Here is an 8,946-nt window from a genome sequence, read left to right as displayed (position 1 = left end):
GGTGATCAATCAGAGGTTCAGGCCGTGATTCAGCAGTTCCCATACAGGGTCCCCCCTTATTTCTCTTCTGTAGCCTGATCTGTACCATCTTGACTTTTTTTGTTTATAATCATTTTCTTTCATCAGAACTGCATATTTTAGTATTTTATTTATATCCAGATTACACAGACTAAAATAAAATCATTACCAGTTAAGTGAAGACTTTTTTTTTAAAAGAAATTTTCCACATGTTACTAATGTATACTTAGTATCTTAAAACTTAGTATCTTAAGTTCCTAATGTATTTTTAAGATAGTACAAAATGTTTATCTATGTAATTTAACTTATCAGATATAGTATTGGGGATGATTTCAGATGTTTTACTCCTTGCATTTTTATATGATATCAACAAGAGCTACAAAACAACAGCAGCTAGTCGAAGAGAGTTATTAGACAACTATGAATAATGGCACTTACAATGATTGTAGCAGCTATTAAAATGCAAGCAAACGTAATTTCATTGGGAAAAAAAGCAGATCTGTATGGAGAAAGAACATTTTTCATCTCTAGCCATACACTTTATGGTCCCAGTACCACTATACCATATCCCTCTCCTAGTGATTTCTACACTCCCTAAGAGCCCTCTAGATCAAACTTAAGGTCTTGTGTTTCATAACAAGACCAATTTTCTCAGTATTTTTCTTGTTCTTCAGAAAGATACAGTAATTCTGCATCTTAACAGATCCAGTAGTTTTAAAAATGAATGTATTTGGGAATGATATTGACATGTTTATTGACAAAGATATTCAAATGAATGCTCCAATCACTTTAATATCACCTTTTCTAAAGAAATTAAAAGTGGGAAAAAATATAAGTAAATTGTACTCCATTCAGCTCATGTGATTATATAAGTGAAATTAGTCTTTTAAATTCATGCTTGTATCTTTTTTCTACAACTTTTAAGAGTCCTGGATGTGTTCATCACTCTGTTCAGAATATTATTTTAAGGTCTAATCATTTTATGTGACCTTATGGAAGCAGAGATAACCAATTTATTTTTGTTTAGTTTCATTTAATTATTCCTGCCTCAAATATAGAATGCCAGATTATACATACTAATGAGCATAATGGGGAGATGGGTAAGAATTTATCATTCATTATTTCTTCCAAAACAATAATTGGTGAATATTAAACACTCTTTTTCTGGCTGATCTGCACCAGCTTTTCAGATTCTTGCCACACAAGTTTCTAAAGACAGGCCCACGGTTTTGATCCTGTGGTTACGCTGCACTGGACTGGGCTAAGAAAAGAGCAGAGTGAGAATTCTTACTTGCATCTGAACATTGGCCCATGCAAGACAGCTGAAAAAGACAGCTTTAAAGAGAGAGAGCAAATTAATATGTTTTTTTTAAAATGCATAATTAGAAAATACATGATTAAAAGTGTATTTCTCTGATCTTTCAGACTGGTTCCTTACTCTGTTACTCATGCACACTGTAGGCTACCATACAAAGTCATTATAAACAGATGTGTTGGAAGAAGTGTACAAATTTTTCTGTGCTGTAGCTATAGACATCATGTATGCACATGAGTATCAGAATGTAAGCATGCATCTCTATATTCAAACAACAATTTACTGGAAATACTAAGGCAGTTGCAGAGTTATAAACCCTTCCTCCTCTGATGTTACTACATAATGGGACATTCACATTCTGTCCAAGGGGAAGAAATTGCTGCCATGTACCTGCAGATGGCCTGCATTCATGGCACAGCTTGAGCCAGCCTTGTCTATACCAACATACACATGGCATATTCAAATGTATGTCCACATGTGTGAAATTCTAATGTATACATTTGAACCTTCCTTAAATACTTGAAAAGAACAGGCATACTGCTGAACAGTTTATGGATCCCAAAACAAGGGATAATTCACCTAGCACAATGATTTCTTTCTATGTGTAACTGAAATTCACAGCTGCAAATACACCGAATATATTGAGGGAAAAAATGTTACAGGGATGTAAGACTACTTTTAAGGCCTTTTATTACACCAATAGAAATACTTCTTTTCGATTATTCTGAGTAAGCATTAAGTATGCAGATAGAAGCAACTGGCGAAAAGGTCTATCAGGCAGAGAATGAAACAGAACTGTGCTCTGGAATGTTTGTTTTTGATTCTAAGTGCAGCTGCTAAAAAGCTATCACTGCAGTTTCACACAGATGTATTCTTTTGCAAGATGATAATATCATGGATGAGCTGAAAAGAAGAAAGCAGATGAACCGTGATGAAAGCTTCTTGAAACCGTGAATACTTAGCGCAGAACTAAAATAACATTTGAAACAACCTATACAAGATTTCATATAATATGGTTCCTAAGCTGTGCAGCTCATGTGTTAGCTACAAATGAAAGTTTCTGATAAAAAAATATAAAAGCAAAATGGTAGTACTGTTAGCTACATGTGAAATCTACTGATATACAGAGCAGTTTGTTTATGTACTGTACTAAAAAGTCATTAGTTACTAATATGTGTTTACTGCAAAGGCTATGCTGGTATACACGACAAAGAATGGTATGCTAGAGGCAAAGTTGGTGTGATAATGTTAAGTGTCACAGCATCTTGTCACCTAATGCCTTTCCCAACACCAGAACTAAAGGCTGCTATAATTGTCTGGCACATTTGAGGTTTCTGTGCTTACCAGTCTGCAAGAAATAGCAGCATGCACTGAGATTTTCTCATTACCACAGAATTTATGTGCGTTCTTGGCTCCTCAGGAACTCACCGGTTATGATGAACTTTGAAGTCTGAAATTATTTAGTCAGTAGTGGACTAAATTTGGCTAAGATATGCTGCGAAAAAAACCCTGGCCTTCTGTTGTTACTGAACTCACACAGTAACTGAACTCTCAACAACTCTTATTAAATTGGATTTGTCCCAATTTTTTAATAGCAATCCTCTTCACTTGTATAAATTTGCACAAAATACAAGCTTATGACTTACCTTTGCAACCTGTCATAAAAGAAAAATATGAGTAGAGATGTAGTCACACAAACAAATTTAGCCAGAAGATGCTTACGGAGTCATTTTGTACCTACTGAGACTGCTCTCTATCAGACAAATAGTCAAACGATGAACTGGGACATATCCAAATGATGGTAAACAAGTACTTTTGGCTACAGGCTCCTGAACAATTGCACTGTTTAATGATCAAATGGTGCACTGCACCAAACAGAAAAATTCTGTATCTATGGAGAAAACTCCATATATTTTTAATGTAGGATCTTATGAATATAACAGGATACAGTATGAATATTTAAGGACCATATGAAAGCTGGATGATCAGTTGAGAGATGCCCTTCACTTAGATCTCCTTACAACAAATATAAATATTTATTAGGCTATAGTTGTATTAACATCATGTATAACACTAAAACATGTACAGCTGCCTCAGCATTTTCTTCTATAATCTCTCTAGCATAGAAAACAGTTTTGAACTGAAAACTTGATAAGGAGAGAAATATTTTTGCAAAGTAAGGAGAGCATGGAGAGGACAATAGAAGAGTTTATCCTTCACAAAAAAAAAAAAAAATTCATTCTGGAGCATTTATAAGTAGATAATAAAGTTCAATGTATTTTATAAGCAAAGTTTAGTCCACTGTATAAATATTAGTTTTAGAATCAAATCGCATCAAGATAGTCATGTAGTAGAAGTCTACTTTACAGCACATTACAAACTTCATGGCAGTTATGACTGCAAAAGCAGTATTCACATTTACAAAACCACTTGGTTTCATAGTATAAGATTTATTTCTTTAGACTTTCAACTAAAAAAATACGAACAAAACTACACTTTGCACATGTAACTGAAAAGCTCTAGAATTCCAGGTTCCATCAGACACTGATGGTTTAAGGATGACTGTGATTTTTGTTCTTAAGTGAAAAAGTTGCTGCTATTTTAATTCTGTAATTAAGTTGCTGGAATTTTTCACAATAGATATTTTTATATTATCAATGGACTAAATCCTCCAAAGTTTGAATAACTAATAGAAAAATCCACTGCTCTTTCAAGAGATGACCATTCACAGAGTTATTCTAAAGCCCAGCAGTGTCTTTCAGATAATATAGACATTATCCTGTTTATTGCTATTATAGTAAAAATAAAATTTGATTTTTCAAGTCACAGCAGATGTAAGTTGAATATAGCTTAGCTCTTTTTCTAAGTGCCTTGGGCATAAGTGGGTAATCAATCATATTTAATCAATATGTTGTTCAGCCATGTAGATTCCCATGTCTATAATTCCAGCTTTATTCAAATGATCTTTAGCCCCAGTACATTTCTCATTGATTCTTTTTCATATGGAAGGGGCACAGAAATCAATAAATGGCACATCTTAAAACTCACAAATACCAATTAAAAAAAGAACCTTTGAATGTCATTCTATCCAGTGTATAGACTGTTTCAAGATTTAGAACAACTCTATTTAGTTGTCCCACTCTCATTCTTGCTGAGAACATCCTGCTGGGATTATAGAAATTGACTTTCAAAGTAGCAGAATCAAGTACCAGTTGCTCATTTTAACATATTCATTGAAGAACTAATACAGGTATAAACATGTCATGAAGCAGAAGTGCAAGTCTTTATATACAGTTTCAATCTACATTCAAAGTAGCAGATAGAATAGATTAAAAATCCCTGAGAATTTATTTCAGTTTAAAATGTTAAGCAGAAACTTCACAAGCATAATTTTGGGAATTGTAGTCACATGTAAATGTCAATTATTTTTTTAAAAATGTGTAAGTCTAACAAAACGTCTAGGTTGGCACTGAGTAAACAAGAGCATAATTGTTTCAGTTTGTTTGAAAACTATTGAAAAATGTAAATAACCATTGGGCTCAGAATGAACAGCTGACTGTGACATTTGCTTTCATTTTAAATAGCTTGAAATGAGAAGAAGAACAGCATGACATTAAAAGCACAATCTATCTTATTGTGTTGTTCTTTTTCAGTGCCTTTGTTTGAGTGCAGCTCTTCATTCATTCCAGAAGATTACCGAAAGCTGTGTTTGGCTGGTTTGATCAATAAAATGAGAGGCAAAAGAATATTTTTATCTAAAATTGCCCTTTTATCTGGCTGTCCCACACCGAAGAGTTTCGCCAGCTTCTCAGTGTCTTGACAGGCTGGTGCATTTCTTATAAACAAATTATATATTTATTTGTAAATACAAGAGCCTTATCCAAGTATTCATATTAAGATGAGTTCCTTTCTGTGCAGGTTGTTGTAGAAAATCTTGCCTATTTGATACAATACAAATTGTACAGAAATACAATATTTTATCTTGTTTGTTAGAAGTATGACTTGTTAATTTTGTGATTCATTTTGGCTGAAGCAGTTCATAAATGCACAGTAAAATTAATTTATATTACTACAAATATTAATGCTATCTTGAACTGCAAGCTACTTTGTTTTCCTTTGAACCATACTCTAGCTATTTGGAGGTCCTGCCCTTTTCTATCCATTCTATGAATGAAACTGAAAGTGTAAGTAATATTTGAAATTTATGTGTATTTTAGTCTTAAATTTATTCTAGTTTACAATTCTTCACATCTGGCATAAGGGATTGAGTAGTAGGTCACTTCTAGATCTTCCACTGGAAGGAATTTCCTACTGAGACATTAAAGAATGATTATTTTAAACACTATATTTTAATTTGAACATCAGGCTAAATATTTGAAATAGCCCAAATGTAAGTTAAACCTCTTAACAAGGCCTACCATAGCTCTTAAAAATACAAAGAAAACCTTCACTGTTTTTCATTATAGCTCATTAAGATTAAGAAGACTGAAGCTCCAGGGACAAATGACTTCCAAAGCATGACTAGGAAGTACATTTTTGACTTATATTTGTATAATATATAAAAAATATATAATATAATAAAATATATTGTCTGAAATAATCAATGTCTTTATTGCCTCATTAGGACATTCCTTCCAGTGGAAGGTCTGCTCACGCACTATCACACTACAAATCATGAATATCAGAGTCTTGTCTATCATTCTTTTGCTGTCTCAAAATGTGCCTATAAGAGCTTAACCTTTAAAATTTCTTACCACTGTTGAAAAAAGACTCCAGAAATCTTCCCTCAATTTCTAATGATGATAACTGTTAATTTTCCTGACTATACTTCAAGTATATGAAAAAGTACATGTTCAACCAAATAAATTTTAACCACTGTAATGAAAAAATGGCACAAAATCAATATTTCCATTGGCCTTGTCAATAAAGGTTGTAATGAAGGGTTGAAACAATGTCTGAACTCATTTTTATTTACCATCTCCTATCTTGGTGTACTGATACAGAACCAGCATAAAATTTGGTTTGATATCATACCTCTAAAAAACAAAAGTAATGCTTCAAAGCACAACTATATAAGATGTAAATTAAAAAGAACAAATTAAAATGCAATTCCAGTACCATTCTCTGTATTCAAAATGTCTCTGCCTAATGCAATGTAGAATATGAACCTAATTAAAAAACTTAATTTAATAAATTCCAAACTGATATTTTTTTTTCACTAAAACCTGCTGGCATGGCTGCCATTCTATCATCCACTTTTGTGTCTTCCGCATCCTTCGAGTAAAACAACAACTTGGTGGTAAATCAGTATTCCTAGAAAGTTCCAGACTGAGTCTTTGCTGTCAACTAGTGGTGTCATATGTTACTAGAAAGGAGAATTAAAAAATAATTCAAATTAATTTGTGTACTTTATGTATGGAAGTATTCTGAGTATGATCCATAATGCATTTAATTGGGAATAACTGTGTGATTTCCTGTGAAAACAAAGAGTCCATGGTTTAGAAGGCTGTTATTTCTTCATTTTTAATAGAGCTTTGAATCCTTTTCAGAGATATTTTCAGATAATTTCAGATGGCAACGCTTCTGAATTAGTTTCTTCTGAGGAAAGTTCACAATGACCAATTCAATTGCTCTGAACTGTGCTCAAGTGAACATCTCCTTAAACAGAGCACATTATACAAATTAGCTGCACTGAAATAAGGTCAGTCACCTTTGCAGAGTACTCTTAGTCACCAGGTTACAAACCCAAGACAAACTCTTTGATCACAAACGCTGCCTAGTTAATTCATCAAGATCTCCATTCAAATTCAAACATAACGAACTGCTCTTAAGGCATGTAAGGCAAGTAGCAACCATTATTTTCCTCTGCATTTTCTCTCTAATGTCTGTATCTCTGCTTCCTGTAAGTGGTCTTCAGAAGCTCCTCAAGGACACTGCTCAAGCAACATCCAATAAAAGCTGTGTATCTCTTTCAAAAGCAAGTAAAGAAAAGGGTGTGAAATGTGCCACTCCTCCTTCATGGAAGGGCTGCACAAGTGGACACATCCCTATCGAGCTCTCCTCTTTTCTGAAAGTTGTTCAGAATCATTTTTCCCTTGCTTGGGCTTTACATTCAAAATGTTGAGTACGAATACATTCATCGCAGCAACAAGACTTCATTTTTCCTTAGAAACCTTCAGGCATTTTGTTTATGGACCCTCCAAAGGCCAATAACAGAATACAAAACACAAAGGAGTGATCCAAACTTTTAAATGCTTATCCAAAGTATTCAAACAATTAGGTGTCTCAACGTGAAAAAGTCAACGCAATCTCTGATTAATAGAATTGAGAAAATATATATATTTTTTTTCAGGAAAAACTGTTGAGAAATTAAAAAAATCTGCTGCATCCATCCTATTTTATTTCTTGAATTCACTTTGAACTTAGCATCAAAATAAGTATATTTTATTAGAGCAAAGAAAAATAAAAAATGCAGTTACACAAAATCAGTGACACTGCATTCACGTGCACTGCTAATCAAACCAAAGGTGCTTGCATATCCTATGCAAAATTTGCAGCGGAGTACCGTTCTCAGAAATGAAAGTCATAAACATATAAAGAAATTGTAATATTCTTGAGTTATTCGTAAGTTGCCTACAAGCAGAAAATGAGACAGAGTAAATTGGATAAATTATTCATTGTAAATTAGTTTTTCATCTCTGGGATGGATTGTGAAAGAACAACAATTACACATGACATTTGTTGCTGGTCAACAAATAAATTCACTTGGTTTTAGCATCAAGACAGATAAATAGTTCAATTGCTATTTAGGAAGAAAAATGATGTTCATTACTACATTCAAAATTAAAAATATTTTCCCCTAAAATGTTATTAACAAATTCACACTGAACTTTTCCTTCCACCTGTACACCAACAGTTTTAAATATTATCTCAGTTCACAAGATAACAGGATGTATTTGGATTATGTTCATTAGTCTCTCCAAATTGGTGAGAGAGAGATTTTCACTGTAAACTGTTGGATGACGGCAAATCTGGGAAAGCCCATATATTCTCAGCTGTGAAATACAGATGTTGAAAGGATGTAGGAGACTGAAAGATCTCCAAAACATATGATTTTGCTCTACAAGATAAATGTTTACTGTTACTTAAGTAGGTAAAATAAAAGCACAAATGCGTTTGGTTTCATTGCAGTACTCTATTATAAATTAAAATCACTTTTGTGTGTATATATTGTGTTTCTGAGAGTAAAAGCAATGTAGAATTGCCTGAATATTTTCCTAATCTTCTGTAATCCAGCTACCTCAACTTCTTCTTTCTTTATATTTGCCAAACAGGCAATGGCTAAGAAATGTTTCCTAAAATCTGTTTAGTATCTTAGAACATTTACCAGTACTGTAGATGAAAAAAAGATTTACTTCATCTACAATCTTAATCTTAAATTACAAAGATCCTGTTTTGAAATTGTCACTCGTGGATTAGAAAAAGAACTCTACACAGAACAGGAAGATTTCAGATATTATGCAACAAACAGATATACTATATCTATCTATCCATCCATATTATCCATAAATGAGGGATATACTTTTTTTTAATACTTTTTTTTTTTTTTTTCA

Source organism: Meleagris gallopavo, chromosome 2 (assembly GCF_000146605.3).
Source record: "Meleagris gallopavo isolate NT-WF06-2002-E0010 breed Aviagen turkey brand Nicholas breeding stock chromosome 2, Turkey_5.1, whole genome shotgun sequence".
Classification (NCBI taxonomy): Eukaryota; Metazoa; Chordata; class Aves; order Galliformes; family Phasianidae; genus Meleagris; species Meleagris gallopavo.
This window is presented reverse-complemented; position numbering follows the sequence as displayed.